We start from the raw sequence: 27,326 nt of genomic DNA on the forward strand, positions 1-27,326 counted from the left end.
TGATAAGAAAATCTATGTTACTTACTTATTAAGCAGTGAGCACATTCCTTGATATCTTTCTCTTTCAAAGGTAGAATGTTCTTTGTAGCGAGAGTTTCAAGCCCCTTCTTGCTAAGATGACTAAGTCTCATATGCCATAGCTCGATTAAAGAGTCCTCCATTGCATTTATCTCCTCCTTTATCAACTTAGTTTGCATGGTCTGGAGTGAAAGTCTTTTTGCCCTTTGCCACCACCATTGAACCTTTGATAAATGTCCATCATGAAATGAGGTTGCGGAATTAATAAATTAGCTAGAGTCTTGATATTAAGGTTCGCACAAGCATCGTTAGATGAATACAACATCGTCAGTGGATGCAACTGTCATTGTAATTTGCTTCTCTTCTTTCTTTCCTTCTCTATTTCTATCTTGGGATTAAACTCTCTTTGTAAACTTGCATTTTCTAGCATCATGTCCCATCTTGCCGCAATTATATCAATTCAAGTTTCAGTGCATCTGAGTTATTTATTGTCATGCCCAATGTATCCCAACTGTTAGGAAAAGTACCGAGCAATAAACATACTCACAACTCATCTCTAAAATCAATTTCCAAATTTGTCAACTAATTCACGACATCTTGAAATTCACTCAAATGCTTTGACATATTGCTCCCTTCTTGGTACCACAAGTTTACAAGTCTTTTAACTAGGAAAATTACCAAAATCCTAAACTCATTACAATTTTTCCAAATCAGTCATAAACCTTTTCTTTCTTTCTTTCTTTCTTTCTTTCTTTCTTTCTTTCTTTCTTTCTTTCTTTTGGTCAATTCAGTCATAAACCTTTTGCAATTATGCCGATTAAGTCCATCCAGCCAAATCTATCATCGACGTGGACGCCAAATGGCACCGGCGAGATGATTTTTTTAATAATATTTTATTTTTTAAAATTTTTTATTAATTTTTTATTTTCTCTTTTTTTTCCTCCTCCCTCCTTCTCTTTCTTGCTCTAGTGACCAACCATAGGGGATGGCCGATTGTTAGACTAATGCAGCCAAATAGCTTGCCTTGCCATCGATGGGCAAGGGCAAGCTTGATCAACCACAAGAGGGACAAGCCCTCACCAATGGATCGGCGAACTTAACCTTGCCATCGTTGGGCGAGGGCGAGCTTGCCCAACCATTGGCAAGGCAAGCCCTCGCCCAATCCAATGAGGGCTCACCTCACCTAGCAATGGCGAGGTGAGCCCTCACTAGATCTGGGTGAGGTCGGCCTTGCCCAGTGACGGCAAGGTCGAGCTTGCCTTACCCAACAATGGCGAGGCGAGCTCATCACTAGCTGACCACGTCAATCCAAAGGTGATCGCCCTCCCCTTGGCCGATCGCCAACATAAGAGGAAGAAGGAGAGAGGAAAAAAAAAACATAAAGAGAGAGAGATAGGAAAAATAAAAGAAAAATTAACAAAAAAAATTGAAAAAAATAAAATATTATTAAAAAAAATTGTTCACCGGCAACGGTCGGCGTCCATGTTAGCACCAACCGGCTAAATTTGGCCTGATGAACTGAATTAGCACAACTACAAAAGGTTTAGGACTGAATTGTCAAAAAAAAAAAATTATGACTAATTTAAAAATTTATAATAGATTTAGGACTTTTTGATAATTTTCCCTTTTAACTAAAAATGCTTTATTTTGTGTCCTCTCGTAGAGATTTTGTAATTTCCTTCACAATGTTTCAGCATTTGTTTTTTGAGCAACATGAAAAAAAAAAAAACCATTATCATCAATCCATTATCAAATAAAGCCGACCATTTTCTGATTCATTCCCTCCCTTTCCTTATCTTCCTTCTCTTTTAGCCCCATCACTATCGGTGGGATCATACAAATCTTTATTATATAATATGCCTTCCATTCAAGACTTTTTAATAGAATAATTTAAGGCGTTTAACTTAAACATGATGCTGCTAGTTTCCTTCATTTAACACTAGCTCTATTTCACCACCTAAGTTGAATATTTGTCTATTTTGGCATTCGAACTGGTCTCTAATTTGGGCCAACAGAGCCATATACAATTCTACAGTAAAAAGAAATAATAAATTTTGACCAAAAAACAATATTAAAAAAAAAAGAGCTAGTATTTTCTCAGCCAATATTAGTGAAGGCCAGTTCAATGAGCGTAGAGTTTTAGAATTTTACCTTATCTTTTTTTTTCCCCAAAAATACTGATCTCTTTTTATATATATAGTAAAAATCTATCATAACCAAAACCACTATTATGCTCAGCGCCATCTTCCAGCACATATGCACCTCGTTACATTTAAGAACATGTATTTATGTTCTTGTTTGGTCCGGAGCGTTCATCATATGAAAAACAAAGATCGGTTGTGGCTTCAAAGACCCGACTCAGAATGAAGTTTGGTGTAGTTTTCCATGGCCAAAGGGTCGTCGGTTGCAGCAAATTCACCAATCCATGGGATAATCACGTCAATGAACGAAGGTAATGCTGGGCAAGACATTCAAGCAATCGAGCAAGAAGAGAAATGAAGAACCTTGTGAAGTTTAAGAACTCCACCGAAAAAGCTAATCGCTGCAACAGCCGAAGGAAGAAGAAAGCACCACCGTCTCAACGCCAGCACCCACGAAGAGAGACCAATGCACCGACGATAGATAGAGTAAACTATTTTATTCCATTGAAAGTAGGATTTATTCACAAGCCATACACGATCAGGAACCCATCGGCCCTGATTTTACATAAACACTTTCAAAGAAATTCATTCATAACAACCCTCGTCCATAGAGACACCAACTTTCAAGCAGACACAACCACTTAGAATCCACCACGAAGACAGAGCACAAGGTGAAGGGTCGACTCCTTCTGGATGTTGTAGTCCGCCAGGGTGTGGCCGCTGGTCTGGGGGAATGCCTTCCTTGTCCTGGATCTTAGCCTTGACATTGTCGATCGTGTCGGAGCTCTCGACCTCCAGAGTGATGGTCTTGCCGGTGAGGGTCTCGACAAAGATCTGCATGCCTCCCCTGAGCCTCAGGACGATGTGTAGGGTCGACTCCTTTTGGATGTTGTAGTCGGCAAGGGTGCGGCTGTCCTCCAGCTGCTTTCCAGCGAAGATGAGATGCTACTGGTCTGGTGGGATCCCTTCCTTGTCCTGGATCTCGGCATTGACGTTGTCAATGCTGTCGGAGCTCTCCACCTCGAGGGTGATCGTCTGGCCGGTCAAGGTCTTGACGAAGATCTGCATGCCTTTACGGAGAGACGGAGGATGAGGTGGAGGGTCGACACCTTCTGTATGTTGTAGTCGGCTAGTGTACGGCCATCCTTGAGCTGCTTGCCAGGGAAGATGAGACGTTGCTGGTCCGGAGGGATGCCCTCCTTGTCCTGGATCTTGGCCTTCACGTTGTCGATGGTTTCGGAGCTCTCGACCTCGAGGGTAGTGCTCTTGCCAGTGAGGGTCTTGACGAAGATCTGCATGCCTCCGCAGAGCCTAAGCACAAGGTGGAGGGTGGACTCCTCCTGGATGTTGTAATCGGCAAGAATGCAGCCATCCTCGAGCTGCTTGCCGGCAAAGATCAGACGTTGCTGATCCGGCGGGATGCCTTCCTTGCCCTGGATCTTGGCCTTGACGTTGTCGATAGTTTCGGAGCTGCCCAATGAGGGTCTTGACGAAGATCTGCATCTGCAAAGCCAACAAAACACGAATTTGAGCCTTCCTTTCGACCGTGGGAACTAAGAAATCAAGAATATACCATGAACAAGAAACGAGAACCAGATTCAAGATCAACAGATCGGAGATCAGAGATCGAGAAGCCTACCTTGAGAGAATTCGCTAGGGCTTGGAAAGAGAGAGAGAGATGAGACACATAATACCAACTAAAGAGTTGTCGTATTGGACTGGTGCCGTGGTAAAAACGATCTTCTTTAGGTGAACCTTTGCCCTTAGAATACGATGCGGAACATGTTGCATAAGTGGATGTACACTAATAATACTGTCAGGTCGATACTTCATTAGCCCTTTAGCAACCAGTCTGCAAATAAGGAACAGGATAAGATGAGTATTCATCATCGTCATGACATAGCCTCTAAAGACCATATAATTAAATCAATATAAACACCTCTCTAACATTATGCGTGCATTCGAAAATTAAAAAAAAAAATGTTTTGTCGTAAAACATAACTGCTTGATCACCAAGCATATCTGATTATCGTTCTTCTCTTCTTTAAGATGGTTTGAACAGGTTTCCCTTGACATTCCAAGTCAAATAGGACTCCGCATTTGTGACAAGTGATCTGGAGATCTGCCTTCGTTTACCATAATGCAGCCACAATTCAAGTTTAACTTGCAGCAAATGATCCTATCAACTGACCGGACAGGCTCTTAAAGTAATTAACCTTGTCATCTTTAATTCTTAAAACTTGAAGAATTAGATATAGAAGATAGGGAAGAGCGCCACCATTGGCTGAAGCAACAAGTTGCAAGTCTTCGAAGAAAGATGGTCAAAATTAGTTCATCAATCAAAGAGAATCCTCCAATTGTCCATCTCATGAGATTACCCAAATAAAATAGTGCTGGTTCGGATAAATCTATTCTATTCTTGCGGATAAATGCAGCAGTAAAGTTCAATTTATAATGCATGTTGCATAAACAACTCAGACGAAATTGGAGAGGAGAATATATGGGAAAACTACGATGCCTTACTTCTAGGAAGCAAAAGAGTAAGATTAGGAGAAATAATGACAAAACATATTCTACTAAAAGAATGTCATTTATATATCACAGTGTGCCTATACATGAATTCAACATGGTAACCATTTTTTTTCTGTTTATATTACTCTAATTCTCAACTCTTTCTCAAACTTTTATCTTGCCTCTTTGCAAAACGTGGAAGTCGAACCATCCCTAAAACTAAATGTCCCTACCCCAAGATGGTCAAAATTAATCGATTAATCAAAGAGAATCCTCCAATTGTCCATCTCATGAAATTACCCAGATAAACTAGTGCTGGTTCAAATAAATCTATTCTACTCTTGAGGATAAATGCAGCTGTAAAGTTCAATATATAATGCATGTTGCACATATAACTCAGATGAAATTGGAGATTAGAATATATAGGAAAACTATGATCCCTTACTTCTAGGAAGCGAAAGAGTAAGACTAGGAGAATTAATGACAAAACAAATTCTGCTAAAAGAATACCATTCATATATTGCAGCGTGCCTATACATGAATTTAATGTGGTGAACATTTTATTTTTTTGTGCTACTCTAATTCTCAATTTACTCTCGAACTTTTATTCTACTTCATTAAAAAGTGTGACATTTGAATTCACACATAAAACTAAACATCCCCACCCCAAAGATGGTCACCATTAATTGATCAATCAAAGAGAATACTTCAATTGTCCATCTCATGACAAATAAAATAGCGCTGGTCCAGATAAATTATTCTACACTTGTGAGTAAATGCAGTAGCAAAGTTCTATTTATGATGCATCTTGCATAAACAACTCAGATGAAATTGAAGAGAAGAGGATATAGGAAACTATGATGCCTTACTTCTAGGAAGCAAAGGAGTAAGACTTGGAGAATTAATGACAAAACAAATTCTGCTAAAAGAATGTCATATTTATATCACGGTGCGCCTATACATGAATTCAATGTGGTAAACATATTGATTGCCATATTGCAAAAAATACACCAATGGAAACTCGAGGTACTTCCGTAAAAGCAAAAGCTTGCAAGGCCATAGTTACTAGTTCTACTTCTAGTACAACTAGATTTGGGCTTTTACTAAGTATGAACAATACTTGTAGATGTTTTTACCACAAAAAAAAAAAAAAAACAATATTTGTAGATGCCAAGTAATAGTGAGACCAAAGGCTCGACAAGAGTAAGTGTGATTAAGCAAGATAAAGTTTTTTTTTTTTTTAATCCTATTCTAACTCTCATTGCACTCTTAGACTTTTACTCTACTTCTTTGCAAAGCGTAAGAGTTGCGCCCACACCTAAATTAAACATTCTCACTCCCAACCCTTCGAAGATGTGAGGAATCGAACTTCTCACCTCCCCTTCCCATATGGAAAAGTTGAAGTTGCAACAATTTAGAATTATGTCAACCTTACTTTACATTCTTTAGCAACTACTATACTCCAATCAAAATGAATCTCATGTGTATGCTAAACTCCCACCATATATTAGCCATTTATATCTATCAACACTTCCCAATAATAACTTAATCCAAATAAAATCAGGCAATCATTGCAAGCAGAATTAAATTTAACATAATGCAGCCACAATTCAAGTTTAACTTGCAGTAAATGATCCTATCAACTGACAGGACGGACTCAAAAAGTAATTGACGTTGTCATCATTTATTCTTAAAACTTTCACAACTAGCTATAAAGGATAGAGGAGCTCCACCATTGGCTGAAGCAACAAGTTGCAAGTCTTTGAAGAAAGATGGTCAAAATATTATTGATCAATCAAAGAGAATCCTCCAATTGTCCATCTCATGAAATTACCCAAATAAACTAGTGCTGATTCGGATGAATCTATTCTACTCTTGCAACAACTCAGATGAAATTGGAGAGAAGAGAATATAGTAAACTACAATGCCTTATTTCTAGGAAGCAAAAGAGTAAGATTAGGAGAATTAATGACACAACAAATTCTGCTAAAAGAATGTCATTTATATATCACAATGTGCCTGTGCATGAATTCAATGTAGTAAACATATTAACTTCCATATTTGCAAAAAATACACCAACAGAAACTTGAGGAACTTTCGTAAAAGCAAAAGCTTGCAAGGCCGTAGTTACTAGTCCTACTCCTAGCACATCTAGACTTGGGCTTTCACTGAGTATGAACAATATCTACATATGCTTAGTAGTAGTGTGACCAAAGGCTTAGCACACACGAAATACACTAAGCGAGAAATTTTTTTATTTTCATCTATTCTACTCTAACTCTTATCTCATTCTCAAACTTTTGCTCGGTCTCTTTATAGAGTGTGAGAGTCGAACTTCACACTTGAAACTTAACATCATCACCTCCCCCTTCCCCAAAGGGAAGGTTGAAGTTGCAGCAAAGTTCGATTGATGAATAATTCTCGGAGCACTTCCATGTTAAGTCATCTTCCATAAGGGCCGTGTTTCACCAAGAAGTTATAGCTTCTAAGCAAGTGGTCAAATGGCCAAGGTGCATGGTCTGACCACAAATCAGTAACAAATACCCTGAATGAGAACTCTTTAATGCACAACATATTTCACCTAACTAATCTGCCACTTGCGACACACATCATTTTCCCTAAAAATCAATTTGGTCAGCAAGAATTTGCAAGCCAGTGAAAGATCGTGGATAGTGAAGAGAGGAGAAAAACATAAAAACTTCTTTCCACTTCTGACTTAAATCCCACACGCAGCTTTGGTTGTAAACAAAAGGATCTTCATTTCTTTTGTTTTTTCATCAGACATACGAAGTTCCTGCCACCCTGTTGAGCATTAGCCAAAGTCTATAGTTGATTTTGGACCTCATATTTGAAGACTCAACAATTTAGAATCATGTCAACCTCGCTTTGCATTCCTTCAGCAACTACCATACTCCAATCAAAATGAATCACAAGGGTATGCCAAACTTCCACGATTTATTAACCACTAATATTTATCAACACTTCCCTGTAATAACTTAATCCAAATAAAATTAGGCAATCGTTGCTAGCAGAATTAAATTTAACACTAACAGGAATTAAAACTTGACATGGCATACCTTTTTCCTCTCATGGACTTCAGACGATACTAGCCAGATGAGAACATTAACTTTACACCCGCTTGTTCATGGTCCCTCAGTAAGCAAACAAAATCTGAATACCGAAACCAAGTGTCCTGTAAATTAGTTCACCAATAATTACTAGTGTACATCCACTTAGTCGCGCCCTTTAAATTTCTTTGATCGCATTCCATGGCACCAGGAGTCGTCGTATTGGACCGGTGCGAGCCACCTCGTGATCGCCGCGTGTCGATTTCCCATTGGGTTGTCTTTGCTGGTAGATGTCGGTTGACAGTCGCCCTGCCTCAACTGGGAATCTTGAAAATATCAATAAAGTTACGTAATTAGTCGTAAAAAAATGAGTAATTAAATTTTGTGCCCAAAAAAGTAACTAATTTATTTATTTATTGCCGAAATTAATTGACATTAGTTGCTCCTTACCTTTTTTTAGTCGCTTTCCATGGCACCTAGAGTTGCCGTATTGGACTGGTGCGAGCCACGTGATGACCGCTACGTGTCGGCCTCCCATTGGTTTCTTCACATATATAAAACCTTGTTGATGGCTTTTCCCTGTTCATGTCCACCTAATTAACGCACCTCACTCTCTCTCCTCTCTCGCTCTCTCTCTCTCGGATTTCATCTCTCTTTCTCGATTGATTCCCGGCCAAGCCCTCAAGGTGGCCTTCTCAATCTCTTGATCTTTCTGTTTTTCCGATCTGTTGATCTTGAATCTGGGTTCTCGTTTCCTGTTCTTCGCGTTTTCTTGATTTCTCGGGTCCGACGGTTGAAAGGAAGGCTCAAATTCGTGTTTTGTTGGCTTTGCAGATGCAGATCTCCGTCGAGACTCTCACCGGGAAGCTCCGACACCATCAACAACGTCAAGGCCAAGATCCAGGACAAGGAAGACATCCCGCCGGACCAGCAGCGCCTGATCTTCGCCGGCAAGCAGCTCGAGGACAGCAGCACCCTTGCCGATTACAACATCCAGAAGGAGGCCACCTCCACCTTGTGCTCAGGCTCCGGGGAGGCAGGCAGATCTTCCGTAAGCCTCACCGGCGAGACCATTAAGCTCGAGGTCGAGAGCTCCGACACCATCGACAACGTGAAGGCCAAGATCCAGGACAAGGAGGGCATCCCTCCGGACCAGCAACTTCTAATCTTCGCCTGCAAGCAACTCGAGGATGGCCGTACGCTAGCCGACTACAACATCCAGAAGAAGTCGACCCTCCACCTCGTCCTCCGTCTCTCCGCGGAGGCATGCAGATCTTCATCAAGACTTTGACCGGCAAGACGATCACCCTCGAGGTGGAGAGCTCCGACAGCATTGACAACGTCAAGGCCAAGATCCAGGACAAGGAAAGGATCCCATCAGACTAGCAGCATCTGATCTTCGCTGGAAAGCAACTCGAGGACCGCCGCACCCTTGCCGACTACAACATCCAAAAGGAGTCGACCCTTCACATCGTGCAAAGGCTCAGGGGAGGCATGCAGATCTTTGTCGAGACCCTCACCGGCAAGACCATCACTCTGGAGGTCGAGAGCTCCGACACGATCGACAATGTCAAGGCTAAGATCCAGGACAAGGAAGGCATTCCCCCAGACCAGCGGCCACACCCTGGCGGACTACAACATCCAGAAGGAGTCGACCCTTCACCTCGTGCTCCGTCTTCGTGGTGGATTCTAAGTGGTTGTGTCTGCTTGAAAGTTGGTGTCTCTATGGACGAGGGTTGTTATGTATGAATTTCTTTGAAAGTGTTTATGTGAAATCAGGGCCGATGGGTTCCTGATCGTGTATGGCTTGTGAATAAATCCTACTTTCAATGAATAAAATAGTTTACTCTTATCTATCGTCGGTGCATTGGTCTCTCTTCGTGGGTGCTTGCGTTGAGAGGGTGGTGCTTCTTCTTCCTTTGGATGTTGCAGCGATTAGCTTTTTCGCTGGGCTTCTTAAAACTTCACAATGTTCTTCATTTCTCTTCTTGCTCGATCGCTTGAATGTCTTGCCCAGCATGACCCGGTGTTCCATGACTTGATCACCCCATGGAGTGGCCAACAGCTTTTGACCACGGAAAACTACATCCCAGTTCCTTTTAAGTTGGGTATTTGAACCACGCGATCTTTCCTTTTCATATTATTCTCCCGAGCAAACAAGAACACAAAAAATATATAAAGGGCGAGCCTTTTCCACATCTGATTTGAATAATACCCTTCCCAATTTTCTCTGTGGGTCCCACGTTTCATTATACTTGATGGTCAAGGTCGTGAGGTGGCCTAGATTGTTGCGCCCGAGAGAGGCGTGCAAGACTGAGAGATCCATCCATGAAGCACGACCCATAATTTCAAATCCGACAGAGTTCGCAATTTATACTTTTTAGTGACAAGTTACCGCGACCGACCGTCCTTTAACGAATAGATTTATGGATATTTATTTCTAGAAGTGTCTAGTGCGTTTGGGAACTACTTTTAATGTCTTTAGGAAAATCAAATACCTTTGACTTAAAGGTGTTTTCCAAAACGCAACCGTGTTTGGTAAATTGCACTTTGAAAGCTCTTTGTAAAGTATTTTGAGCAAAATAGCGTTTGGGAAATTACACTTGCAAAAGATCTTTGTGGTAAAAAAAAAATTATCAAAAGAAAAATTAAAAAAAATTGACCAAAAGGGCGGAATGGCCGCCGCGACCTTCGGCGACCTCCCGCGACCTCCGTGACGCCGGATGGGGCGCGAGGTCGCGCGACGCCGTCGCGACCTCCGGCGACCTCCGGCGACGCCGGATCTGGGCGCGAGGTCGCGGGAGGACCTCGCCGCCCGGATCTGGGTCGCGGCGGGTCGCGCGACCGCGCCGCCCTCGGAATCTGGGCGGCGAGGTCGCGGAGGTCGCGCGACGCCGCCGCGACCCGCATCCGAGGGCCGCGAGGTCGCGCAACCCAGATCGAGGGCGGCAAGGTCCTCCCGCGACCCTGCCGCCCCAGATCTGGGTCGCGGTGACCCAGACCTTGCCGTGGGTCGCGGCGGTCGCGCCACCGCCTGGCGTCGCTCGTCTGGGCGACGGTCGCCGCGGCCGCTCGCGGAAGAAGAAGCTCGCGGAAGGAGAAGACCGTCTCGCCCCCCGATCCGGGTTTGCGGTGACCCAGCCCTCGGTCGCGCCACCTCCGGCGTCGGTTGCGCCATCTCCGGCGTCGGTCGCGCCACCCCCCGACGATCGCCGGCGTCCCTCTAGCAGTCGCCGGCCGCTCACAGTCAGCCGGAACCGAATCCCCCAGAGAAGATGAACAGTTGCGACACAAGGGCAAGAACCGGAAAAACAAAACATTCGTGAGGACAATTTCGGAAAAAAAAAGTTATGAACAGTGCCCGTGTGGGCATGCCGAAAAAGCCGAAAGCCCAAGGCAGGTCCCCCCCTGCCTTGGGCTTTCGGCTTCACACATGCTGGCATTCCCTGAATGCGGGCTCAAATTTTTTCCCAAACGGCCTAGCATTTGGCCAAGTACCTTTAGGCTTTCAAGGGGCTTTGGGAAGTGGTTCCCAAACGCACCCTAAGTAGGCATTTTCAAAAAGCCGGCTTCAAAAAAGACAATGAGTAACGCGGTTTCTCTTAAATTTATACCACACGCGACATAATTTCATTTTAAAGGTTTAGATATCCTAAAAATATTATTTAGAAATGGCCATTAACCTCTTTATTAAGAGCCGACTAGTTGTCTAATCAAAGGAGTCGAGAAACCTTTTTTGATTTTTACGGAATTAGATATATGTGGATTCGCGAACTTTGATTACACAAAAGATTTTTATTAACATTCTTTTGATATCAATAAGTTTGATTATTACCTAAGGTGATTATGCATTCTGCTACATATTATACAATTTCATATACAAACTTCAAAAGGCGATGATACATGGATGGTTCATTCGTGTTATTCTAAGCTAACTACCAAAGTAAAAAGAAAGCAATCAATTAATTAAAAAGGTGCAATTGCAAGAAGTAAACACCCAAACAATATAAAAGAACGGGCTAAACTAAGTGTATGAAAAATAAATCTGCAACTCATTGGGTGTTTACAACACATGACATAAAACCCGAGACATATATTGGGATCGAATGGTATAAAAAATTAGACCTGCTTGGACATCAGTCACGCCACCATCTTCAAGTATTTCGGCTTCCTTCTCCATGGATCGCCTTAAGGGACTAACACTAAACTAGGCAACTAACTCATGCTATGCAATCAAGCAAGTCCAAACAAATTCAAACAACTCAAGACAAACTTTAGATAATGCCTTTAGCCTCTTAATATGGTTAATCTGGGTCAAAATTGACTGGAACACCCTCTCGATGTTCATCGCGTCCAATGTTCGTCGCCCTCCAATGCGGAAGGCATTCCCCCAGACCAGCGGCCACACCCTGGCGGATTACAACATGCAGAAGGTGTCGACCCTCCACCCGGTGCTCCGTCTTCGCGTTGGATTCTAAGAGGTTGGGTCTGCTTGAAATTTGATATTTTAATGAACGAGGGTCGTGATGAATGAATTTCTTTGAAAATGTTGATGTGAAATCGGGGCCGATGGTTCTTCTTACTTTGGCTGTGGTAGCGATTTGCTTTTTCGCTGAGCTTTAATATCATTTTGTCGATTATCGGAACAAGGCCATGTGCCAGTCGGACAAATAGCGGGAATCTTCTCTGATTATTTATTTATTTTTAAATCATAATGGTAATAATGTTTTCCACCCCTCGAATTGTCGCTGTTAGCCCCCACTGATTATCAAGGATAGTGTACGACCAGCGCGCATCCCACGAGACTATTTATTTTTTTTCCCAATGTTGGGGATAAGAAATGCAAGGGCATGCTGGTTCCACGTTTCATTATTTAAGTGAAACACCAAATTTTACCCATTTTGGACAGTGGATCCCACCTTCCTGCATCCTTGATAATCAAGGTTACGACTACGTTTCCGAACGAAAATACCCCATACTCCAATCAAGAACACGTAAGAGAACTCCGTAAGCACGATCAAATCAAGGTCCCCCACGAGCACCGGATACGAGAGGTGGACTAGGACCACAGTGGTCCAAAAGTCGCTTAACGTGCGCATCCCCTCGTTAAGCGCGTACCAACCAACTTTCCTCGGTTACGATCCGCCGGTCAAACCTATCTACCTCCCCCGACGCCACACTCAAGCGCAAACCATGTGCTCTCCTATGTTTGCTGCTCGATCACTGCTCGATCAAGCAACCTTTCACCACAGATGGATCTTTGATTCGTTGAATGAATTGGCTTTTTATGACAACTCAGCATGGAACGGTGGATATGAGATGAATTTCCAAACGCTAGCGTAATTAATTGAACTGAAAAAATGTAAAGAATTGTGGGTAAAGAATGGATAAATTTGCAAAAAAAATTTAATAAATGCAGGCGATTGCGGATAGTTTATAATTAATTATTCTCGGCCTTATATAGCATGGTACAAAGTGCAGCCAATTAAAAGCGGTTATGAGTAAAATTCCAAATTATGACTACCCCGAGATTCTAGGCCTCAACTTGATTTTCTTCTAACCGCACGTTTCTTATTTATAAACAGCTACAATTTGGCTCTATCTCTATTTTCGCATGTTGTAATCAACTGCCCCCTTTTATCACATGTTGATATCTAGTCTTTGTCAATTGCCTTTTTTATAATAGTCGTTAATTTGTAGTGATAATTCGCAATTGCAATGTCAATATCGCACTACGTTCTTTCATTGTCGACCCCTTTTCACTTGCTTCTGAGCTAGGTATCTTCTTCCTTCCGTTGAAGTCACATTGTCATCTAAGGAAGATTAGAAGTGGTCAATATCAATAATTCTTGGATGCCAAGATGGGAGTACAAAGGTCATGAGATTGGTGAGTCACAAGTTAAATCTCGTAAAGAAGATAAGCTAAAAATAAATATATGGATGGTATTCCGTTAAACAACAAAATTTGTTGGAGGAAGTTTCCCCCAATCGAGAATGGAGGAAGACATCATTAGATATCGGGAAAAAGCCACCAAAAACCCCCAACTTTACCTAGAGTGACAGATTTACCCCAAATTTTGTTTTGTGTCGTGAAAAACCCCGAACTTTGCAAACTGCGACACATTTACCCCATTGGGGTATTTTCGTCTTATTTTTTCTGTTTTTTCTTTTTATTTTTTATTTTTTATTTTTTTTCTTCTTCTCTCTTCCCTCCGTCGGCCAGCCGGTGTCCGACGAGGGCTGCCCTCGCCGGCGTTGAGCGAGGGTCGCCCTCGCTTGGCCGGCCGGCAGCCACCCTTGCCGGCGTAAGGCGAGGGCGACCCTCGGCCGGGTCAAGCGAGGGCCTCCTTGCCCAAAGCCGGCGAGGGGTGCCCTCGCCGGTGTCGAGCGAGGGTGCCCTCGCCGATGTCGAGCGAGGGTGCCCTCGCCGATGTCGAGCGAGGGTGCCCTCGCCAGATCCGGTGAGGGAGGCCCTCGTCCGACGCCGACGAGGTCCGCCCTCACTTGCGTCCGGCGAGGGCCCGGCGAGGTGCCCTCGCTGGACGTCGGCTTCCCTCCGCCGGCTCCGCCATGGCCAACGGAGGGAAGAAAGAAGAAGAAGAAAAAAAAAAATTTTAAAATTAAAAATACCAAAATACCCCTATGATTTAAGGTAAATGTGTCACACAAATAAAAGTTCAGGGTTTGTAAAATTTGGGGTTTTTGGTGACTTTTTTTTTTTTTAGTCTAAAAGAACAGTCGTGCACCAATGCCAACGATGATGACATTGTTTGATGTAATGATTTGTGGTTTTTCTTAATTTTTTTTCTTTTCTTTTTTTGATGACTCCGAAGCAAAATCAGTGGTGGGTGGAGGTGTAGTGGATGACAATCGATAGATCGAGAATCTTTCCTGGCGTGCTCGAATGATAAAGCGCGAATCGTCTTCAATCCTGTTGGCCAATCGCCAGTCACTTCCGACGTCAAAAGTCTCCAAACCTTATCAATTTGCCAAAAAGCTTTTACAAAAGCCAAGAAAGCACAGCACGGTGGCAAACATTGTTGCCCTTCTTTTCTTTGTACTGTCAATTTTTGCGATCACTGGAGTAAAAGCAAGGTTAACGCGGTGGGTGGTGTCTCACCATCCAGATGGTGCGATATAGGTCCTGACTAGCTTTTGTGCCGGCCGAATGGTCGAGCAGCACAAGTGTTCATTTTGATTTGCAGGAAGGTTTAGGAGAAGATGTCAAGTCTTGCGAGGAGGCCTGAGCTCACCTGAACTGTTTCGTGATTCATGGGATGCATAAATTATCTATGGGAAGAAAGTCCAAAGAGAAAGAAGAGAGAAATTAATAACAAAATTCGAAAACATAAAAAAAATTAATTAATTATAAATTGTCATGTTAGCATTGAGTCGTTGATTGGTATCCGCGTCACCACTATTATACCAAAATTGTTGATATTAACATAATAATGTTTATGACTAAATCGATCAAATTGAAAGACTTATGCCTGAATTGATATTTATGCAATATGATTGGTATCCACGTCACCACTAGTATACCAAAATTGGTCGGATGGATTGAATTGATATTAACATAATAATGTTTATGACTAAATCGATCAAATTAAAAGACTTATGCCTAAATTGATATTTATGCAATATGATTGGTATCCACGTCACCACTAGTCTACCAAAATTGGTCGGATGGATTGAATTGATATTAACGTAATAATGTTTATGACTAAATCGATCAAATTAAAAGACTTATGCCTGAATTGATATTTATGCAATATGTTTATGATTTTTTTTATACCTTTCCTTTTTTTCATACACTTCCCAACTTTGCTCATTTTGGATCCCACCTTCCAGCATATTGGGTAGTCAAGGTTACGACTAGATTTCTCGCAATGATTTCTCGCATCACACCTCAAATTCTTGTCCAAGACGAAGAGGATCCATCCGTCTGACAAAAGCCATCAAATTCCAACAATCTTGAGTCCTCAATATTTTCCTTTAAACCCATCATTTCAAATCCAGCAAAGTTTGCAATTTGTACATTTGGTAACAAATTTAAAAAGTTTTAGAACGGTTTAAATTGTGGATCGCAATGAAAAAAATAGAGAAGCATAATATTGACTTGCTTAGTTGCTTAGTAGCTTAGAATCATAATAAAATGCACATCTTATCAGCATGAATATATGGACTTGCTTAGTAGCTTGAGTGTCGTGACCAAATTTTTGGGTATAAACTACCTAGGGTTTTGGCTAATAGATTGTTAACCCTAAGCTTAACTCGGGTTCTCCCAAACTCATACCAATTCGCGACTTAGATTCAAGTTTTTTAACATGCAAATAGATTTTATCTAGGAGTCGCCACTAATCTATTTTTTGGTGGGTCGATTAGAAACCCAAGTAAAGTAACGGGAGTTTTACTTTACTCCTACGAACCAGAGATTTATGAGTTCGGGGCTTAGTTACGCTAGAATTCTATAACGCCATTTCGGTACCTTTCTCTTTTATTTTGAAAAATGTTTGGCAAGCAGCTTGAATTAATTTTAGGCTATTTCTCTAACATATGAGGCGATCATGCGAGTGCGCAATCCACCAATTTAACACCCAAGAAAGCAAATAATAAAAATGCAGGACTTACCTCGTAGCAATGAAAACATCTGCGTTGTTAGTTTAGAATTCACATCGGCAGTCCTAAATATGATTTCTAATTAACACGCAATTTCTTTTCTTTTTTCACTTAATTAATGAGAATCATGCTTTCTGCAATGCATGCCACTAATTTAACATAAAATGATATGACATGACAACATGACTTAGCTATATGACCTAAGCAATATGACATAAATAAGCATGTAGTCTATCCTAAGCATGAGATGGATTTATTCTAAATAATTTTTTGTATTTTCCATGAGATTCGAAATTAAAGAAATGCAACACTTAAATATGCCATCTAAATTAATCAAATAGCCTAATTCTAATGACTGACAATTTCTAATTAAATGAACCTAACAAAAATCACTAAATGACGTGCATTGTATGAACCTAATTCTAGATGACGTGCACATGGTTTTTATTTTCCTAAAGCATGCGATCTATGCAATGACGTGCAAAGAGTGCCTTGATTATTATTATTTTTTATGAAATTTGAAATTAAAATTGCCAAACAATTAAACGTGTAATTCAAATTTAAAACTAACATCCTAAATGAATGCATCTTTTGGATTTTTATTTTTTAAAAAGTTTGAAATAAAATCTCTATTCTAAATATGCAAGATAACCCCTAAACAAGAAATATTCTAAAAGGCATCTAATCTAACTCAAATATATATTTTTGGGTTTTTCCTTTACGGAAGCAATCAAATAAAGGCATCAAGAACATCACGGCAACAAATCAAGCAAGATATCATCCATGTCCATTTAATTTTGGGAAATAAATTGACGAATCGTATCTCGCGCATGAGATTGGATTTGCCAATTTTTAAATAAAATCACGAATCGTATCTCGAGCGTGAGATCGGATTGGTGATTTTTCCGTGCGATTGCAAGTCGTATTTCAAGCGTGAAATCGGATTGTCAATCGTATGCACGTTGTGAAATTAGGAAGATTTCCCAATTTATGAGGGATCAAGATATCTATTGGATACGACAATACCGATCAAACATTCAAAGAAAGATTGCTATATCACGAATTAGGTAGACATATATGAAAATCAAATTAATCGAGAGTCTTACCTAATTCATGATATCACGCGGGTGACATTTCCAAATTCGGACGGATGATGGGACACGGGAATCACGGTGAGGAAGATCGACGATCCGTAGCATGCACAGTCGCTCGGTAATCGTCGGGCGCATTCCACAAGACCGAGTACTTTGGAATTCTATCCGAGAACTTCAGCTTCTTTTCACTTTGCTATTGAGCTTCGCCTTTTAAAAAAGCTCGAGCAAAACAGGACAAATTTCACCGCTTCTTTTGCATCGGAAACGCCCTCATGTGTCCATTGAAGAATCTGGTGTAAGTTGAGTTGTTCAGAGAATCATCAAAGCAGTTGCGGCGGGTTCAGGATTTGCTAATGGATGACTCGATCAATTGCCTCTAGATGTACGTCGGGGCGGCTGTGGGAGATGACCGATGCTCACGGAGACACTGGATCGGTGGAGGTCTCGGGCACGTCAAGGACGCCTGGAAAATTTTCTCTCATTCCATGTTGATCTCCAAGCATCGCCAAGTGGAGCTTTGTTAGAGCCACCAAAATCTGAACGTCGTGAGCTTTTGACCTTCGTCATCGGAGGCTCCTTGGCGTGTGATCATCGTCGAAGGTCGCACCTCGGCTGGACAGCAAATCGTCATGGGTTCTCGGTGGTGAAGGCTTCTCGACAAGGAAGCGTTGACTATTTATTTTCTGAAATTTGTACGGCGCCACGGACCAAACTCTTCACGTTATCCTTGCCCAAAAATATCCCTTTGCTTGCATGAAATAAACTCGCAAAAATCTCACTTCTGGACAACACCCAGAAGAAGACAAATCCACCACTTGGGGTTGGGGCTGTCAAGATGTGTCGCTTATATAGATTTTCTCTAGTCGCTAGTGTGTTATTGCAGAGAGACCAGAGAAATGATCTTAGTTTAGGCATAGTGTGTAGTTTCCAAATTGCATTCCATAATCTGCGGGGCGGCTGAAAAGATGAAGAGGCCTAATTGGTGATATTGCTTTTTTGCTGAGCTCTGAGCTGATTGTAGCAGTTCTTCACTGTAAAAATTCCATTTTGCGTTCCCCTCCATATTAGTTTATCTTGAGTACAATGAGGTCAAATAGGGATAGATAGGATCTTGTCAACTATTTGGCTATCAAAATGCTGATTCAAAAGTGAAGTATCCCATGAGTCAGAATTAGTTGATATAAAACCTGCAACCATTTCTGGTTCATCCTTAGGAGCAGGACCTCCAATAAAACCGCTAGGTAACTAGTTATCCTCACAAATTTTTATTTGTGTGCCATTTCCAACAAACCATAGAACCTTATCTGTGATAGATTCCTGGCCTAGTAATATGCTTTGCCAACCCCAAGAGGATCTAGCACCTTTAGTGGCATGCCAAAAATCCTGAGATGGAAAATATAAACCTTTTAGTAGCCTGCTGTACAATGAAGTAGGTTCTTGGGCTAGGCGCCAAGCTTGTTTACCCAATAGAGCTCTGTTAAAAACCATAAGATCGCGAAATCCTAAACCCCCTTCATCTTTCCTACTCTTAATGCAATCCCAGTTTTTCCAATGTATGCCTTTCTTGCTGTAATCAGACTGCCGCCAGAATTTAGCTATTTTTAGTTCTATGGCTTTACAAATAGCAGCACAGATTTTGAAAATTGACATTGCATATTGGGGTATTGCTTGCACAACGGTTTTAAGAAGGACTTCCTTGCCTTCTTTTGAAATAAGTTTTTCTTTCCAACCTTCGAGTTTTGAATGCACTCGACCCATAAGCCAAGAAAACATTTCCCGTTTAGATTTGCCCTAATATGAAGGTATACCAAGATATCTGCCAGTTTTATGTAGTATAGGAACTCTAAGTGCTCCGGCAAGATTTTCTTTCAAGCTGATAGGATAGTATGTGCTACAAAATAAACTTGATTTGTTTCGATTAATAGCTTGTCCTGTAGCTAGGCAATATTCATTAAGGACAATAGCTAAGTTCTGACATTCAATAAGCTTCCCATCAAGGAAAAAAATGGCATCATCTGTGAAAAATAAGTGGGAGAGAGTGGGACACCATCGATTAAGTTTAATGCCTTTAAGATTGCCAATGTCCACTGCATTGTTGATAAGAGTAGTTAAGGCATTAGCCATCAGGATGAACATGTACAGTGATAAAGGGTCACCTTGTCTGAGACCTCTAGTAGGATGGAAGAAAGGTAGAAATTCGCCATTGAATTTGACACTGTAAGAAACTGTAGAAACGCATTGGAATATCCAGTGAACCCATTTGGTATGAAATCCAAGCTTTAGGAGATAATCTCTGAGAAAATTCCATTCGACCCAATCATAAGCCTTTTGCATGTCTAGTTTAAGCACAACGTGAAAGTTCTTTTTCCGTTTTCTGATTCTGATTTGATGTAATACTTCCTAAACCACAATTATGTTATCTTGGATTTGCCGACCTCCAATGAAAGCAGTTTGTTCTGGTGCTATCAACTGTGGTAGCTAGGGTTTAAGATGGTTAGCAAGAATCTTGGAAATCACCTTATAAATAAAATTGCAGAGGCTAATAGGACGGAATTGGTCCAATCTTTTTGGATGAGGAATCTTAGGAATTAGGGAAATAGAGGTGCGATTATACTCAGGTAATAAGATCCCTGTATGAAAGAATTGTTGCACAACTAATATTATGTCATCTTGCAGAATATCCCAATGGGCGCGATAAAACTGACCATTCAAGCCATCTGGACCGGGTGCTTTTGATTCTCCTAATTGGAATACCATAGTCTGGACCTCCTCACAGGTAACTGCAACTGTTAGACTATCATTTATCTCCACTGTCAAGAGTTGCTTGCAAAGATTTAGTGTTGGGCCATAGTCTCTATACCCTGCAGAAGTATATAGCTGCTGAAAATAATTAAAGGTCATCTCTTTAAGAACAATAGGGTCGCGTATCCAGTTTTGTTGATCATCCTATAGCATTCTTATCTTGTTTTGTTGTCGTCTTTGAACCGTAGTGGCATGAAATAATTTGGTGTTCCTGTCCCTTCATTTAAGCCAATTAACCCGGGATTGCATTGCCCAAAAGGAATTTGTTCTAATTCTCATGATGTGCTTTTTCTAATATTGTTTGTGCTCATTCCAAAAGGAAATTATTAGGATTGATACACAATTTATCCAATTTTCTTATTAGATTTATTGTTTTCATACCAGAGGTAATGGCCTTCTTTAATGGTAGGTTAAAAAAAGTAAGATAGGTAGTGGGTAAAGGGTTAGGTCACAAAGTTAATATATTTAGCACCCTCTATTTTACGGGAGGGAAGAATCTGTCTTTTGGCTTTCCATCTTCTAAATTCTCAAGGAATTGAGAGTTCAATGAAATTTAAGGAACTCTCTAACGAGTGCTATCCCACATGGAGGTCTCTCGGCTGGGTTTCCTATATTAGAGAATTTTCAAATTAAGTGGGGCTACCTAATTAAGATTTAGGGGTTTAATATAAGGATTTTTGTTTGGTATAGTGGACCAAGAAAGTTACACATTTACTATTAGATGAGTAGCGTGTGTTTGGAGTTTAGTTCTCTAACGGAATTTCTCTACACATCAATAATCGACTGGTTAGGATGTAAGTGATTTTTTTCTACCGGCAATGGATCTAATAAAAATTTGGTTCCAACAGTAGTTGTCTTTGATTGATACATCAATAGATCTTGACGTTCCTTTCTCTCTCTCTCTCTTTTTCAGATTATTTTAATTAATTATTTGGCAAAATAACATTTTACTTTATTAATCGACATTTTCAACAGAAGAGGCTATCATCAGCACACTGAAAAAATGCTAAAAATGGAGGCCGGAGGAATGACGGCTGAGCATCATAACGATTCACGAGCAGATCATCAGATTACAATCGCCACCACCATCTCCGGCATCATTGGTGACGGCAAATGCACCGTAGCCGGTGGCAAATGCATCATCTAGAGGAGTAGCTCGAGATGTACCTCTCTTTCATGGATTCTTGATCCCAAGAAGATTTTCGTCTTCTTTGCTACCTTGTAAGCGATCGAGTATCCTGACCTAACCAATTTTCTACATTACTTTTCATGTCCATTGCCGATCTCAAAAGGCACTTACGCAACAATCGTATAATTGTTTCGCTATATTAAACCAAAATTACGATTTGTCTAGCTATACATTAAAGTTATCAATTGATGATTATTCCCTTTCACTGAAACATTTCCCTCTCTGTGGTAGATCAACAATGGGAACAATCCAACTCATATATTCCACTTGATGGTTTTATTAGAAATGGGCTTAAGGCCCGTCCGCCCAAGTTGGGCCGAAAAAGCCCGGTCCACGGGAATACGGCCCGTGGATGGGGGGACGTATAAAAGGGAGGAGAGAGAGAGAGAGAGAGAAGACAACTCTTGAATAATTCAACGTACGTACGTTCCTTTTCCCGCGCTCTCTCTCTCTCAAAAACAAAAGAAGAAACGGTAAGCATAAGGCATCGTTCTTCTTCCCTTCAAGGCGCCATCGTATTGAACAGGACTAGATTTTCTTCCTCTAATCGGCGTCGGTGTCTAATTTGTGGCTAACAAGGTACGCTCGAATCCATGGTGTGCTTTAGGATCGGTGATATGTGTTTTTCCCGGGGTTTGCTTCCGCATTGATTTTAGGGGTTCGATTTAGTGTCGAATCCGGTTTTCGGGGATCCGTTATTCCCAACATTGGTATAAGAGCCCTAGTTCACATTTTCCCGACCTGTTTGATGTCTTTTTGATTGATTTTTCGCGAAAACTTTCGGCCGTACGGATCGGGGCGAGAAATCCCAACACCCGAGCGCTATTCGTCCCTTTTTCTGAGTTTTCGTAAGTCTAAATTGATTTATGAAAACATAGGAAGAAAGGGCTCGTCGAGACGAGTCCGGCGACATGTTGTGCGCCGCCGGACGACGCCGCACGCGCCCACACGCGCGCCGGCCGTTGCGCGTGGGCGCCACGCCCGAAGCGCTAGCATTAGCCGCGCGTGCGCCACACGCGCGGTGGCGAACCGGCATGTGGGCGCGGCGCCGGCGAACGGGCACGCGCCGGTCGGCGGACGACGCGCGTGATGACGTCACCCAACGGTCATTAACCGCTAGGGTGACGGCATCGATGACGTCAGCAACGACGACGGTTGGCCGGGCAGTCACCGGCCGGCAACCCGAACCGCGACGCCCGGCACGCGCTCGGCACGTGCCTGTTGACATCTGCGTGACGTCAGCCCGCGCACGTGCGGCCGGTTCATCCGACCGGCCTGATCGGTCCAACTGGTCTGACCTGCCGTCCGACGACTTGACCGATGACCCGTTGACCGACCGTTGACCGTTGACCAACCGTTGACCGTTGACCTGAAAAAAAAAAAAAAAACGAATTTGTTTCTTTTTTAATTATGTCTGTGTGGATTAGAGGTAATCCATTTTTTATTCTACATTTGGTGCATGAATCATGGAAAATTATGTATTTTCCATTTTGTTTATTGTGGATTATAAGTGATCCATTTAAGTTCTGCATTCGTTGCAGGAACTATGATGCGTTATGCAAAGATACCTGCAATCCTAAGAACGGACAAAGGAAGAGCTAGACCGAAAAGGCTGATGAAAGAGTTAGCTGATTATCGGTGGCTTGATGGTGATTTAGTATCACACATGATCAAGGTCAATCGATGATACAGAAATCATCTCGGAATGGTTATCTTATGCCGGACTTTGAGAAGGTGCCGGCTTTGATGAACACTCTTCCACCTGAATGGCAAGCAGTGTTAGATCGGCTGTGGGAGGTCAACGTGGTCCCGGATTACAGGGGGCTAGTGGAGGCTTTTGTAAGAGAGTACTATAGGATTGAGTTGGCCAAAACTTCAACCCTTAGATTGAGCGCCACATGGCGTAGAGTAAATGAGCCTTAGTGGCGACATGAGAGCTCTCCAAAAAAATTTCCATGGTTGGCAAATGTGCCTTTAGTTTTCTCAGATACTTTGACTGATAGATTAGAAGGAACATTCCCTAATTATTTCTTAGATTAGTTTGAGATGTTATTGAGTGTGAATATCTTTTTCTATGTTGATATTTTCTTCTGTGTATATTACTTAGTGTAATGGATTGTTGTATTATGTTGAAAGCATTATTGTTTTATTGGATATCAATTATATGTTGCTTTCTGTTATTGCTGGTTGCTGTGGGTAATTAGCTGTGGGTAGTTTAGAAGTTTTTTGTTGCTTCATAGAATTTATTTTGCATATGACAATCATATTAATGATAGTTTTAAGTTAGGATTTTTGGAGGATGATTGGAAACGTAGTGACATTTTGATTCTAAAACCTTACTTGAAATTGTTCATTAATATGATGGGTTTGTGCAAAAGGGATGCATAAATGATAGGCATTAATTATTTGTGCATATAAGTCTAATGTGTTCAGATCGATGGTTTCAGCAACTAAGAACGTAATTGCTTATATGAACGGCAACGATTGTGAAATATTGAATACGAAGATTCAATATGTGCTGGAAAAGCTAGAAGCACTAGAAGCTCTTGACCATGTTATGGAAGATCTAGAGGATGCTGTGCGCCACCTTGAGCTAGTAGAGGACTGCCTATCGGCATTTGAGCCGAAAATAGACATTGGCTATGCTGGTTCTAGCTTAAAAAGGGCTTTGAGCTCTAAGCGCAAGCGTATTGATTCATTCAATATGTGGGAATGCAAAGGATCAAGTCCTTATTGCAAGAGATCAAGAGTTAACCAACACAAGAGAGGAAAACGTCCTCAAGTGAAGAAAAAGTCAAGTGTGAGTTGTTACAATTGTGACAAGAAAAGGTCACTATGCTCGCAACTGTTGTGAGCCGAAAAAGGTAAACACCTCTTGTACATTTGAGAACTTTGATTATGTGTCAAGTTCTGCATTATTAGCTGAATCCAATCCTTTGTGGACTGTAGATTCAGGAGTAACAGACGATGTAGCAAAGGATAGAGCATCATTCGTGGAATTCCGACGAGTACTAATTGGAACTAAGTGGATCTATGTAGGAAATAACTCCAGAGATGAAGTTAAATGGATTGGCACTTGCCAATTGAACATGCATGGTGGACGCAACTTGTTCCTACATGATGATCTATATGCTCCGGAGATTCGTCGAAATTTAAGTGTCTGTTTTGGTGTTGGTTAAGCTTGGTTTTGGTATGAACTTCCATAATAAAGGTGTAGATTTGTGTTTAGATACAAACTACTATGGTTGTGGTCACTTTCTGGATGGTTTTATTGTACTGAATGTTGACTGTGGTGATGTCAATATGTTATTCCCTTGTCTCACGTCTTTTACTTCTTGAGATAATGATGTGAATGTGTGGCATGCTAGACTTGGTCATATTGGCCAACAACATATGAATAGAGTAGCCAAAGAGGGCTTGTTGGGCAATATTGAAAAAGTCGATTTGTCCATATGTAAGCATTGCCTAGAAGGGAAAACGACAAGGAAACCATTTGGAAAAGGTAAAAGAGCTTACGTTCCTCTGCATTTAATCCATTCTGACGTTTGTAGTTCAATGAATGTGAGATGAAGGCATGGGACTGTTTACTTCATCACTTTTAATAGATGATTATACTCGATTCGGATGTGTCTATTTGATTTCTCATAAATCTAAAGCATAAATTGTTTCAAAAGGTTTAATGAACTTGGTAAAAAATCTGTTAGACAAGAAAATAAAAGTATTGAGATCCGATCGAGGTCGAGAATATTTATCTGATGAGTTTAGAAAATAATGTGATGAAAATGAATAGAAATACAGTTGTCTATTCCATATACTCCTCAACAAAATGGTGTTGCAGAGAGAATAAACAGAACCCTACTGGAAATGGTTAGGTCCATGATGGCGCATGCTAACTTACATATTACTTTTTTGGAGTGATGCGTTGTTAACTGCTGCCTATATACTTAACCGAGTGCCTTCCAAATCAGTTAGTTCCACTCCATATGAGTTATGGATAGGTAGAAAACCGGACTTAAGTTTTCTTAAGCCATGGGGTTGTGCTGCCTATACTCATGAGTCCTCTCACAAGTTTGGGAAATTGGGTCCTAAAGGAAATAATAGTATTTTAATGAGATACTCCGAATACTCGAAAGGGTATGTGTTCATAGGTGAGCAGGAAAGTGGGAGTATGACTAAATTTGAATCACAGGATGTCACATCCTTAGTGGATGAATTTCCTAAGAGAGGCGAAATAGGAGAAGATTATTTCCTATTTGAAACATTGGATCAAGATAATGATATTAGTGGAGTTCGTCCAAGTGGGAGTAATATGAGAAGTGATGAATGGAATTCAACTCATTCTCAATTACAACCACATGATGAGATGATATCGTCATTATCTAATCCGAGTGGGAGCATAATTGGGAATGATGTGCTAAGTGTACTATCTCCCATACGGCGAACAAGTCGGCACTTTTATAATTGCTCCGCAAGATGAGGATGAGCCAAGAAATATTAATGAGGCTCTGAATTGCCCTAGTAAGGAAAAATGGATTTATGCAATGAAAGGGGAGATGGAGTCAATGAAATCAAACCAAGTTTGGGAACTGGTTGATCTTCCAAAAGGACGCAAAACCATTGGGAACAAGTGGGTTCTCAAAATAAAGCAAAAGGCTGATGACTCGATATAAAGGCATAAGGCTCGCCTTGTGGCGAATGGGTATGATCAACAGGAATGAATTGATGATGAAGATACATTTTCTCCTATAGTGGGATTTACCTCGATTCGCATAATTCTGGCAATAGTGGCTAGTATGGATCTTGAGTTACATCAAATGGATGTAAAGACTGCTTTCCTCAATGGAGAATTAGAGGAATGAACATATATGGAACAACCTGCTGGTTTCATAATGAAAGGCCAAGAAGAAAAAGTATGTCGACTTTTGAAGTCGATATATGGCCTTAAGCAGTCGTCAAGACAATGGTATATATGATTTCATAATACCATAATGGCATATGATTTTACAATGATAGATGAGGATCATTGTATATATATATATATATCAAAAGATCCAAGGATCAATTTGTGATCATATCATTATATGTTGATGATATGCCAATTGCCGGAAGCAATATGGAGCTTGTCAATACTGTCAAAAGTCGGTTGTCTTCCAACTTTGAATTGAAGGATATGGGATAGTAAACCCAAAGACACTCCTATTGCAAAAGGTGAAGGATTGAGCCATAAACTGTGTCCAAGGACTCCACAAGAGAAGGAACAAACGAAATATATTCCTTCTGCTAGTGCTATTGGGAGCTTGATGTACGCTATGATGTGTACAAGACCTGACATATGTTATGCAGTTGGAATTGTGAGTAGATACCAATCCAATCCAGGTCAAGCACATTGGAAAGCCGTTAAATGAATACTAAGGTATCTAAAGGGGACTTCTGATTATACGCTGAGTTATTAAGGAAATGATCTGCAACTCAAAGGTTATTCTGATACTGATTGAAGAGGAGATTTAAATGAAAGGAAATCTACCTCTGGGTTTGTTCTCTTACCGAATAATTGCACCATATGTTGGAGCAGTAAGAAACAAAAATGTATAGCATTGTCCACGATGGAAACTGAGTTTGTGGCATTATCAGCAGTAGTATAAGAAGATGTTTGGCTTAAGAGATTATTGGATCATTTAGGTGTTATTGGAAGTGCTGCAGATTTGTTATTAGTTAACTGTGATAGCCAAGCAGCGAAAGTGTACACCAAAGATCCAAAATATCATGGCAAGACCAAACATATAGATACCAAGTATACTTTTGTCAAGGATATGATTGCACGAAAAGATGTGAACTTATAGTACATACTACGCATAGAATGGTAGCAGATCCTATAACAAAGCCA

At 41.1% G+C, this 27,326-nt stretch overlaps 2 pseudogenes; one reads left to right on the forward strand and one right to left on the reverse strand.

Moving 5' to 3' along the window:
* LOC120293124 overlaps nucleotides 1-27,326 on the reverse strand; it is a 173,605-nt pseudogene that overhangs the window by 116,346 nt on the left and 29,933 nt on the right.
* LOC104445536 overlaps nucleotides 1-27,326 on the forward strand; it is a 165,881-nt pseudogene that overhangs the window by 51,750 nt on the left and 86,805 nt on the right.

This window comes from Eucalyptus grandis, chromosome 5 (genome assembly GCF_016545825.1).
Source record: "Eucalyptus grandis isolate ANBG69807.140 chromosome 5, ASM1654582v1, whole genome shotgun sequence".
Lineage (NCBI taxonomy): Eukaryota > Viridiplantae > Streptophyta > Magnoliopsida > Myrtales > Myrtaceae > Eucalyptus > Eucalyptus grandis.